At 43.9% G+C, this 12568-nt stretch overlaps 1 protein-coding gene across 35 annotated transcripts in view; it reads left to right on the top strand.

Moving 5' to 3' along the window:
• The window catches only part of FBXO34 (F-box protein 34), a 78604-nt gene that overhangs the window by 20118 nt on the left and 45918 nt on the right, over positions 1 to 12568 (top strand). For 6 of the 35 annotated variants that reach the window (XR_005225641.2, XM_037901241.2, XM_037901225.2 and 3 more), the window contains 4 exons: positions 4228 to 4304; positions 5157 to 5481; positions 5731 to 5849; positions 7086 to 7292. The gene's annotated coding sequence lies outside the window, so the exon portion shown is untranslated. Of the gene's footprint in view, positions 1 to 4227; positions 4305 to 5156; positions 5489 to 5730; positions 5850 to 7085; positions 7293 to 12568 lie in introns of all 35 variants that reach the window. The other 29 variants (XR_005225645.2, XM_043547818.1, XM_037901236.2 and 26 more) reach the window with 12 other exon arrangements.

The following is a 12568-nucleotide window of genomic DNA, read 5'->3' as shown; positions in this document are numbered from 1 at the left end:
TTCTCTGTGTATCTTATGGTGTGTGGGGTATGTTTAAAAAAAAAAAAAATCACTTTTCCTTCTCTCTCCCCACCCTCTTCCCCCGCTCCCCCATCCATCTCAATTATTAGTTATAAACAAGGCCCTGTGTCCTGCGTAGGGCTCATTCAGCCTGCATTATGCAGGAGAGGCTCCAGTTATGAAGCAGGGACTTGGATTCATTTTGATATTAAATTCGGTTTACTTAATGCTGCCTCAGAGTTTCAGCTCTCACTGTGCTACAGATTCCTGTACTGAAAACCAGGTGACTGCTGTTGTAACAGCTGTCAGAAGGGCCGGGAAAAGGCTGAAGCCTTGGACAGTTGGTTTTCTTGGCAGCAGGAAGGTGTGTTTGGGTTTGGAAATTGGGAGACAATTGAGGCTTTGTTCTGGAGAGGATGCATTTCTTCTTTCTCTCATCCTTCTGGGTATGGGTGGAAGTAATGTTACATTTAGAGGTGGAGAGATTTGACTTTTGTTTTCTTCCCAAGCGCTCCTCGGCAACAGTTCGATGTCCTAATATTTGCCACTACATCCAGTGATGCTAGATAATCACTCAAACTAGGTGTTTCTACTAACGTGATTGGCAGTGAATTAGTTAATAGTGGCACTTGAGCCGTTCAGTTATTCAGAAGCTGGTGTAAACCAGAGCTGAACCAAGCTCAGATTCTTTAGGCTCGAACAGGCTGTGGAATTTATTTATTACCGCACCATAAGTGTGTGTGGCAATAAACTGTGGGTCCCCGCCCTGTGGTTTGTTTTAAGTTTGATAACCCAGTGTGGGAGGATGCTGATAAACAAGAAGTGGGTGGAGGGGTTAGCAGAAGGTGAGCTGAGATCGTGAGATGCTGCTTGTTGGTTCCTCTTTTAAAAACTGGGGGTGGGTCCAGGATTATAGCAAAGAAGGTCAGTGTTGGAAGAAGAAGTGTTGAGAGTGAGTCAGGGAGGATTGTGACGCTTCTCTTGTGGCACCTAGAACTGTGAGCAACTGTCACCCCTCTCAGCCTCAGCAAGTGAGAGCTTTGCTGCTGCTAAGCTGGGTGTCAGCTCCCTGCCACACCAGTCTGCCTGCCTTGCCAGCAAACTCTTCAGGACTCTGTCAGGCCAAACCTTGACTTCAGGTGCTAACCAGGAAAGCCCAATTCCCAAGTTCCCCAGAGATGTGTCTTTGCCGTGTCCAGTCCCTCTCACTCAGAAGTTACATTCTCTGCCTCCAAAGAGACTGTGTGCTCATCAGCCTGTTAGGTTAGTTGAGGACTCACTCTCCAGTTTAATACAATAGCTTCTCAGTGCTGTGTAATAAAAGAAGAGTAAGTTTATTAAGGAAGAATAGAGATCTAAGTGCTAATTGGCCAGGATGAAAGGGACAGATATGATACAAGTAAAACAAGACAAAACATGCTTTCTAGTGACTAAAACTTAATTTCAGCAAGTTACAATATTTGTCTGAGCAGGTTTCTCACCTATAATCGGTTTCTAGCTACTGTTGCTTCCCAGGTCAACAGGATCCACTTTTTATGAACTCAAAGGCTGCTGCTCCCCTTTGTCCCTTAGGAGATGGGTAACTCAAAAGTCTCTGCCCTCGTTCTATTACCTCAAAGTTCACTGTCTCTGTTTCAAGAGCCTGGAAGGCTTCCTCGGGGTGCAGACTCCATCCCCCGATGTGATTGTTAAGAGCTCATCTCCCCTGCTTGCTAGCTCCATGGCTTTGTTCATCTGGTAGCTCAATGTACTTTTCCTTGGCCTCTGTGATCAAGCTACTCAGACAGGTAAATACACATTCCTTTTGTTGGGGGCAGGCTGGACTTTATGCACTGCCTGCCAAATGCATTTTAAGAACATATTTCCAGCATGCAATTGTATGTTTCTGTACATACATCACACAATGAATTTCAGGACCAGCATGTTACCAGTTTGCTTATGATACTTTGCACAACTTTTTTTAGATACAGATTATGACAACGGTGGTTTGTGGGCAACGAATGTGTCAGGCCTGATGTGAGTGATGGTATAGTGTGCCCTCTGCCAGTTGGCATTGAGGGGCTCCCAGGGATGTAAGGATGTTCAAGGACTAGGGGCAGTAGGTGATGGGTGTGGCAGAAGGCAGAGGAGCCAAAAAGTGAGCTGAAACTTCTGAAGTGTAAGAGGTAAGCAGGGTTTTGAGGCTAGGTCACCATAGATCCTATAAAGGCAGGAGCAGCACTGTGCAGGGCCTTTGCTGTGAGGATGAAGAGTCTGATTGTGGTAGAGAGGTGTTTGGAAGCCAATGCCTGGCCCCAAGAAGGGCACATGTTTGGTGCAAACAGAGGAACAGGCAAGGAAAAGGATGGGCATCTTTAAAAATGGATGCTCTGCAGTCTACCACGGAGACATTTATCCCGTCCACAGACTGACGGATGGATGCCCCTAGATGCCCACACCTCTTGCACTTTCCCTGGAGGGGCAGCACTTGTTTTGGAAGCAATGATGACACTGTTCCCCAAGTTCCTGGCTGACCAATGGAACTTTCCCTGGTGGCAGGGTAGCCACCCTTTCACTGTGGTAACTTGGCACTCCTGAGCCAGGTGTTTGGCAGCCCTCAGTGAAGGCATACGTTTGTCCGTGAGCAATTGTAGCAGTCCTTGGTGTTTTAAGGGAGCAAGACGCTGTGCCGCTCTTTCTGGAGCTGCAGCATGCAGAGGTGCAGCCAGAGGGAGGGAAAAGCAGAGGTGGCTTTTAAGCCCCCTTTGCACTTCCAGTCAGCCTAGAATCCTAGTGATCAAAACTGTTCGTGGTGTAATTTAGGGAACTGTCTGTGATGTCCAGAGTGGCTTGTAGCTGTGTTGATAGCTGTGCCCCACCCCCTATGCTGGTACTTGCAAGGGGCATGCACAAGGCAGCCTGTGGCTGTCCAGCACACCATCTGTGCTGGGGAAATTCTCCTCTGACTGGCTGTGAAGCTCTTACGGAGCAGTGAATGTGGATGGTAGCAGAGGGGAGAATCCCTCCTGTTGTGCCTTTGTGGGTGTCTTTGAAAAGTGTTAAACTTATGACAAAGGTAATATAGCCATTTTCCGTCAGGGTATGGTTCCACCTCTAGCCTAAGGATAGACAGTTGCTACAATGTCTTGCTGGTGGGTTTAGATCACATTTCAGTAAAGTCACAACTCTTTCCTCTTCTTTGAGCTGACCTTGACTGTCATTCATATATGGAGAATACCAAGCTGGGAAGGGTTGCAAGTGCTTTGGAGGATAGGATTAAAATTCAAAATGATCTGGACAAACTGGAGAAATGGTCTGAAGTAAATAGGATGAAATTCAATCAGGACAAATGCAAAGTACTCCACTTAAGAAAGAACAATCAGTGGTACACATACAAAGTGGGAAATGGCGGCCTAGGAAGGAGTACTGCTGAAAGGGGCCTGAGGGTCATAGTGGACCACAAGCTAAATATGAGTCAACAATGTAACGCTATTGCAAAAGAAGCGATCATTCTGGGATGTATTAGCAGGAGTGTTGTAAGCAGGACACGAGAAGTAATTCTTCCGCTCTATTCCGCGCTGATTAGGCCTCAACTGGAATAGTGTGTCCAATTCTGGGTGCCACATTTCAGGAAAGATGTGGACAAATTGGAGAAAGTCCAGAGAAGAGCCGCAAAAATGATTAAAGGTCTAGAAAACATGACCTATGAGGGAAGATTGGAAAAAATGGGTTTGTTTAGTTTGGAAAAGAGATGACTGAGAGGGGACATAACCTTTTATGTACTTGAAAACTGTTACAAGGAGGAGGGAGAAAAATTGTTGTTCTTATAGGACAAGAAGCAATGGGCTTAAATTGCAGCAAGGGCAGTTTAGGTTGGATGTTAGGAAAATCGTCCTAACTATCAGGGTGGTTAAGCACTGGAATAAATTACCTAGGGAAGTTGTGGAATCTCCATCACTGGAGATTTTTAAGAGCAGGTTGGACAAACACCTGTCAGGGATGGTTTAGATAATACTTAGTCCTGCCATGAGTGCAAGGGACTGGACTAGAAGACCTCTCGAGGTCCCTTCTGGTCCTATGATTCATATGGTCCCTTCACAGTGGAACCCTACAGATCTGTTTCCTGGTCAGTGTGTTCTCTGCTTTGCATTTGTTGATGTTTCTGGTTGCTCTTTTTAGTTTAAAGAGCGTGTTTGTTACATATTAATTGTTTGTGGTTCTAACCTCCCTCTTTCTTTTGTTCTTCAGAAATGTCATTCCCGGGAGTGTGCAAGAAACCCTAGAGAACTGTAATGTCTAAGCCTACACGGAGTGACAACGCTAAGGTACTTTTTTAATTGTTGCACAGTTTATGATGGGAATTGTTTACAGGTGCACAGATCATTGCTCTCTGATTTCCTTTCCTCAGTGCAAACTCTTGGCATCCAACTCAAGACCTCTTGTGATTTTTGGAGGGCCTGCCATGTGGAGCATCACCTTTTCCATAACAATGACCTTATCTCATGACCTCCTGGAACTCTGAGGCCAAAAAAAGTGTCATTCCACAATAACAGGCCAGCAGGAGCCATCCCTTGTAGATAAATTACAGCTGCAGGATAGGTCTGGGTTTGTGTGGGAACATGAGTGACCCATGTAGTGTCATCTACCCAAAGATATATCTGCTGTTCCAAGCTGTCACTCATCACTCTGGCTGCCCTAGCAGACACGTTCTCCCTTCTGTTTGTATGGGCACATTGCGTCCCCTATAGTTGTCTTAGTAAGACCACATTTTGGGCTGGTACTTGCTGTCAGCCTTGGTGGTGTTCCCAGGTCAGGGTTTTTTGCCTTCCTCTGCAGCGTGGGGCACGGGTCACTTGCTGGAGGATTCTCTGCACCTTGAAGTCTTTAAACCATGATTTGAGGACTTCAGTAGCTCAGACATAAGTTAGGGATTTGTTATAGGCGTTGGTGGGTGAGATTCCGTGGCCTGCGTTGTGTAGCAGGTCAGGCTAGACGATCATAATGGTCCCTTCTGACCTTTAAAGTCTATGATTCTATGAACTCCTGGACATCTGTGTAACAGAAGGCTTCTAAAAAATACTTTTCAGAATGCAGCTATCTCTTGGGGCTAACATATTGCTAAAATTTAAATGAAAGGCCTTTTAATAATTGTTCCTGCCACGCTTGTTAACTTTCAGATGCTAGCTTTCTCTGCTGCTTGATCCTGCAGTGATGCCATAATGCTGAATTTTGGACAGCCCTCATCATTACCATGGCAACAGACTGATGTCACAGACTCAAGGACATGACTTCAATGCATGATCATGCAGAGGCAGAACCTGATTTGTGAAGGAGAAAGCTGACTGACAGACACCTGAAAAGCAAGCAAGGGGAAGGAAGGTGTTTCAGTTTGAAAATCCCCCTTTTTAAAAGGCAAATATGAATCTGGTCACATCTTAGAGACGGGAATGTTCTGCATGGATGGATGGACGTTCTTAGAATCGATATGCTGACATTTCACAGGTATCCTGTATCTTTTAATCTGAGTGTTCCTTCTCGGCTGAGAAACTTACCTTTTAGTTTAAGACCTTTTAGTGCACCATTTTAAGACTCTTTGTATCTCGTGAACATAGTGAGAAAAATTCTGCTTAGTTAATATATTCAAATAATTAAATTTGTTTCCTGAAGCTTTTATTTCACCCGTAATGTTTGAAAGTGAAAGGGAACGCTGCATCTGCATTATGGTCACATTTTCCTATATCCTATTCGCAGATTCCAAGATTGTTTAATGTGGTCTCCACCCATTTCATTTGGCTGCAACCTTTGCTCCCATGAAAGCAAGGCTGATTGTTCTGAATTGCTGTGTATATGTGCTTTGGCACGACATAAAGGTACCTACAATAGCACATCCATTGTCTAAAAAAAAAAAAGAAGCTTGCAGTAATAACTACAAATAAAAGGGTGCAGTGCTGGGGCAAGACAGATAATGGTGCTTTTCCCACCCATTATGTACAGCAAACTCGTAATGCTCTTGTCTTTTGTGTGAGCTCTTAATAACAGTGATCTAGGGTTTAGTTTCATTAATAGAGTGATGGTGGACTAAAGTGTTTGCATAGTTCATTGCTGTGCTTCTAAGTCAGTGGCTCTTAATCTTTCCAGATGACTGTACCCCTTTCAGGAGTCTGATTTCTCTTGCATACCCCCAAGTTTCACCTCACTTAAAAACTACTTGCTTACAAAATCAGCCATAAAAATACAAAAGGGTCCCACACACTAGTACAGCAAAATGGCATACTTTCTCATTTTTACCATATAATTATAAAGTAAATCAATTGGAATATAAATATTGTACTTACATTTCAGTGCATAGTATATAGAACAGGAGAAACAAGTCATTGTATAAAATTTTAGTTTGTACTGATGTCGCTAGTGCTTTTTATGTAGCTTGTTCTAAACTAGACAAATATCTAGATGAGTTGATGTACCTGCTGGAAGAACTCCGCATACCCCCAGGGATATGTATACCCCTGGCCGAGAACCACTGCTCCAAGTCACTATCTCCTGAATATGGACTGTTCGGCTCCTCACATCTGAGGATGGGAGACCTAAAAGCTCTTGATTGCACAATGAAGTGTTGTGCTTTTATTTGCATGCCTTGGACAGGTTTTTACCAAATGGACTTGCTGATTTAAGTAAAGCATTTGCACTTGCAGTTAGCAGCCTGCGCACCTCCCTGAAAAAAAAAATAGTGCTTTCGTGTGTGGCTAATATAGTTTTGAGTAGTGTTATTCCATTCTGAGCGACTGAATGGATGGCCCAGTGTGTGACACTGCTACAGGATCTGATATAGGTGACTGAGAGTTGTTCATATTGAAGAGCTCCAAAAATGACTGGGGCACACTTTAAGCACTTGTGCAGCCCACCAGTGTTCCCTAGTGCTGAAGTCCTTTTGCAGGAACTCTGTGAATAGTTTCTGCTTAATATAGTTACATTAGAACTACCGTAGGCAACTTTTGGAAAGTACCAGTTGTTTTTAAATGTTTCATTGTACAGTATTTGACAGGGCAAAAAAATTTCAAGCTGATCACTTTGAGTTTAGAAAAATGAGCAGAGACTTCTTATTGCAGCACAATCTCCTCCAAGAGCAGGAAGCCATAGAATAGTAATAAGCAAGGAGAATTATCGGCTCAATCGGGAGGCTTGGACTGAGGACCTCATCTCCAGCTTCAGGGGACAGGAAGTACCACGAGACCTGGGGCTTCACATTGCTCTGCAATGACCAATCCAAGAGTAACATTCGTGGGCTATGAAGAGTCCTGTCAGCCTTCATCCAGGTGAGAAGGTCATTGTGATATGACCCTTTAAGGGGGAAAGTTTGAGGAACCCAGAAAAGTGTTAAAAAAAAAAGTTTGGGGAGGTGGGGAAACTCAATATGTACAGAAGTCCAAACTTGCAGTGGAGCCTGTTGAAGGAGCTGTGTGCACCAGACAAATGTAGCGACACCCAGCTTTTAAGTGAAGGGATCCTGGAAAGCTGCTATCTGGTCCCTTGAGTGTTTGGAGTAGTGAGTAGTTGGTTTGGCCTGTGGATGTTTTTCTAATGGAAGGTGTATTATGTGATGACTTTGTACTTTGGCAAAAATGCATGTTCTGTAAGTGCTTAAGAAATGTCTCTTGGATTGTTTGTATGAAGAACCATGTAAAATAGGTTGGAAATATTTATTTGTCTCTTGTTTTTGAGGTCTGTGTAAAATTATACAATTAATGCAAAGAGCAGGGGATGCTTCTTCCTAAAAAGAAGGAAAGACCTGACAGTGGGAAAAGAAAAGGGGTGAAAAAGGCAGAAGTGAAGAGGGATGGTTCAATAAAGACCTCATCAGATGGGAGTGAGACAGATTTACAATGTGTAACAATAAATTACTGATCTACATCTCGAGGAATAAAAGCCCCGGACTTTCAAATTGTTGAAACTCGTGTTTTAAAAAAAAAGACTTGTGTGTAGTTGTTCTTAGCAATCTAGTAATCCTTAATGAACATATGAAGTAAACTTGGGGGAATTCTTCTCCTGTCCCTGTGCTATACAGTATTTTCTTTGGCATCTGGTAGCTGCACCTGAAATTATTAAAACTGAAAGCTTTCTGTAAAGCCAGTTCACTTTTGCCATTTGTTTACTTTTTTCATCCTGTCACTTGGAGCAGTCAATTTCACTTCTTTGTTCTCATACTGTTTCTGAATGCTGCAATGGTAGGGTGGTGTAGACTTCTGGTGAATAATAATTCTCTAAAAGTAAAGTGTATGCAAACAAATTTTGAAAATACATTTTTTCACTTGACCAAAAGTTGTTTTTTACATACCCTAAATTTTGAGCCTACCCTGACCCAACAGTGTGGCTTTAAAATATTTCCCCCTTTCCCTACCTTTAAAACCAAGTAATTTGTTACTGCCATTATGCATTGGCCTGTCTACTTAGGATGCGGTTATACTTCCCCAAGAATTGCATGAGCAGTGTTTCAGCACAGGGAGTCCTCTTGCTCCAGCAGGTAGTTTCATTTCTCTGTAGTGTTTTGAGAGGCTGTAGGGTGGGATGCAGCTACAGTGAGTTTCCAGATTCCTATCACTGTGATTGAGGCTGTTTATAGTAGTGATGATAAAAAGAGTTATTTGGAGGTTAGTCAGTGGTACAATTATCAGAGCTATGAGACAGTGGAGGAATAGCTCAAATTGAAAAATTAAAAAGACTTAAACCCCTGTGTTTTTTTCTTGCGGGAGAGTTTTGAAATTTTTTCCTGCAAGCTTGTAGAACACTAATGAGACATGATAAATGTTGAGAGATTAAGTTGATACAACTTGATTATTGCTCTAGCAATGTTCTTTCATGCTAGTAAAATTCAGTTGGCTTTCAGAAGAGGGATTTAGTTGTGATTTGTTACCTAAATCCCAACACTAGAAGCAAGCACTCTGAAGTTGCATTTTTATTCTGTCTCTAGTGTTATGTTATTACATCATGCAGTAAATCTCTTAAAGAGCATTCATGTACAGAGAGACCTAAAAGGGTGTTGAATAATTTCATGGTGATCCCATTGCCCCTATCAACTTAAATCAGGTCCATTTAAACAAGCCTGTTAGAAGTAGTTTCAGGTACTTTATCTGCTTCTGAATCCCCTTGCGAGTTTTTGTGTTTTCATTCACTTTTCCTCCTCTTAAAAATTCTTTTGATCTCCTCTGTTCTGTGGGTTTCTCCTACATAGAAGATATTGACTGACCCTACAGGTAAATTGACTATACGCAGAGTTCTATTTTCTCAGTTTGCTTACATTTGATATCTTTTTATTTAATCTTTCAATTAGTCCTTCTAGAGGTTACTTGGAATAACAGTAGGGACAACATTTTCAGGCAGATACGCTTTTTAGAAAAGCGTGTGTCTCTTTAAATTAGTAGTTTGTATCAACAGAGCCCATAGCAAATGGGTAGACTTTTATAGTACGCTAAAGTCCTGCAGTGGGACTGGGATCCCATGGGTCCTGCAGGACCCACTGCCATAATAGTGGGAGTGAGTAAAATGTTCTTTGTTGCGGGTGGGATTGGGTGGATAAAAAAACCAAACTGCGATAATTTGTGGAAAAACACTAAATCTCTTGTCAGTTTGTCATAAATAGAATTTCAGCGACGTAAAGCAAGTTTTTCTTTTTTTAAATAAAGGTTTTAATAGTTAAATTTAGGCGAGGGATAGAAGCAGATTTGCTGTCTGTTATAACAGGAGTTCAAGTTTTGGTTTTTTTACATGGTTTAAGCAAGATTTGTTAAATTGTTTTAGTGGTAAAAATTGTGTCGGAATTGTGTGTGTGTGTAAAAAAAAATTAACAAACTTTTTTTTTTTTTTTTAGTAGCATGGGGCTATCTCTCTTGCAGGATTTGTGGGATCTCAGGTTTTTGCAGGTGGGAGCAGGATAAAAATGCAACAATGCAGGAGCGGGTGAGAGTGGGTATTGTGGGGCTGAGTGGGATTAACAGATAGTCCAATGCAGGGTTTCTGATATATGCTGCAAATTTTTTTTTTTAAAGTATGAAGGGAGGGACACTGAGTGAGATTCCTCTTAATTCATCTATGATCAGAATTCCAGTGCAAACTAGAAAACATCTTTTGTTGAAATTTGGATATTATTTTTTCAGCCTCTTTTTTTTTTTCTTTCCAAATAATTAATGAAATTGCAATTCATGCTGTTTGTATGGTAGTTGCTAGTGCTTGGAACAGTTAAAAGTTTAATCATCTGCGTCGTTGCTAGTCATGATCTTGTGGTTCCTAGCTCTAGGTTTTGTGGCTCCTGTTTTCTTTTTTTTAAGAGCCGTGAAGTTTATAGGTCTTGAAATTGACTGTTGCAAAAGGCAGTTGTAAAATCTGAACCATTAATGTCAGAAGATACAGTACTGAACTTTGGTCTTTGCTGCTGTTATGCTGTTGACTTGCTCCTCAAAAAGGCTTATACACAGTTGAACTTGTTTGCAGAGGACATCTATCATGTTTTCTCCATTGAAAGGTTTATAGAGAATCTGACTGGTAATTGAGTAAGGTATGACTTTTAACGGAGGTTATCACATGCCTCTGTTTTTATCCAACATGCAACATCTTTAAGATGAATTCAAGCTTGTGGGCACATATCCGTGCTTTTGAATGCATGTTACGCTGCCTAGTCCTTGTCTGTGTGGACAGCCCCTCTGTCTCGGGTGGTTGTGGCAAGTAGCTTTGCACTTGTGGGGTTGTCAAGTTGTGCTTAGTGCAGTTGGGGATCCCGTCCGTGTGATTACACTACTGGAAGAATCAAGCCCCGTGTTTTCTGCTTTGACACGTCACTAACCTGTTCCCTTTTTCATGCATGTGCTCTGACTTCATAAGCTGATCCTGTAAAGTTTGTATGTAGGCATCCTCAGTCTGTGTCTAATGGTACTTAGAGAATGTGGTGCCACGTGGAAATCACAGAGCCTGATCATGTGAGGTACTGAGTCGTCCCCCCCCCCCGTCCCGCCCGTCCCCCCCCCCCCCCCCCCCGGGCACTGTGGAGTTTTGAACCCTTAACGAGTGGGTTTTGACTGCCTTCAGTGTGAAATCTGTCTGATTGGGAATCCGTTAAATTCTTGTATGTGTGCTCTGAATGTAAAACTGCACCAGCACCGTATGACTGAGAGTCTGGGGCATTCTAGTTCTTCTTTGAGTGATTGCTCATGTCAATTCCAATTAGGTGTGTGCATGCCGTGTGCATGGCAGCCGGAAGGTTTTTCCCCTAGCAGCAGCTGTCGGGTCGGTCCAGGTGGCCCCTGGAGTTGTGCCTCCATGGCACTGAATATATGGCCCTGCTGGCCTGCCGCCACCTTAGTTCCTTCTTACTGCCTATGATGATTAGCAGGAACCCTTGTTATCTCTTGCTTTGCAAGAGTATCTTCTCTAGCAGTCTTGAACTTTTTTCCTGTAAATAGGTTATAGTAGTAGTTAGTCTAGTATAGTTGAAACAAGTTTCATTTCGGGGTACCTCCCCTCCTTTTGTCCCAGTACCGGGACATGCCCTGTGCAGCGTGTGGCAAGTCTATGCCTAGAAGTGACCCCCACACTTTCTGCTTGAAGTGTTTGGGGGAAAGCCACCAGAATGAATGCTGCAAAATCTGCAGGGAATTTTGTCCGAGGACTCAGAAGGAGAGGGATCAGCGCCTCAAGATCCTTCTGATGGAGACTGCTCTCCTAGGGTTATGTTGACTCCTGCCCCTGCACAGTCCAGGTCCCCAGCACTCCCCTATCAGGGAAGGCCCGTGATCTGCCGTTGCCTTCCACGCCGAAGACGTTCGAGGCTGCCAAGGACTTCATTGCCTTCACGGCACCTCTCCGAGGCGAGACAGGACACCAAGCTCAGTGTCAGTGGCACCCGTGAAACCCTCAGTGCTGTCCAGAGGCAAGCTGGCGATGGTACCATGCCATTCGTCATCTCCTCAGCACTGGTCTCCGGTACTATCCACCAGTGGGCGGATAGGGGAGCCACATCAGTCCCCGAGTTTCAGTCTCCGCTCTTGGGCATCAGTGCGCAGTTGGTTCTCTTATAGCGAGACCTTGGAGTTGGAAGCAGAATCCTCTAGATCCAGGAGAAGCAGATGATCCAGGATGGACAGACGTGGACATCAGTAGCTTCTTCCGGGGCCCTGACCTGGTCAGTGGCAGGCTCCTGCCCAGTGGCCTTTCTGGACTCCCTGGGCGTTCCACCGGGGTCAGAACCAGAGTCAGAGGTCCTACTCTAGGTTGGTGTCTGTGGCCTCAGTATCGTATGGTGGCCTCAGTATTATATGTGCCTTCAGTACCTCACGTGGAACAGGACCAAATGTTTGCTGTGCCAGCACCAACCGCACCGGAAGACTGGGTGCTGCGAGATCCCCCTCAGTGCCGAGAGCAGGGAACAGCTAGGGCCTTGTCCTTGCCTGATGAGGTGGTGGCGGGAATGTCAATGGTCCCTGTCCTGCAGGACAGCAGGGTTCTCCAGCAGCTGATGTGGAGGGCGGTGCAGAACCTGGGGATCCAGGCCGAGCAAGTCGTTGAAACATCAGACCCCATGGTGGGCATTCTCGCCCCTTCTGTT

Source organism: Chelonia mydas, chromosome 6 (assembly GCF_015237465.2).
Source record: "Chelonia mydas isolate rCheMyd1 chromosome 6, rCheMyd1.pri.v2, whole genome shotgun sequence".
Classification (NCBI taxonomy): domain Eukaryota; kingdom Metazoa; phylum Chordata; order Testudines; family Cheloniidae; genus Chelonia; species Chelonia mydas.
The sequence above is the reverse complement of the archived record's forward strand: the minus strand, read 5'-3'. Positions and strand labels throughout refer to the sequence as shown.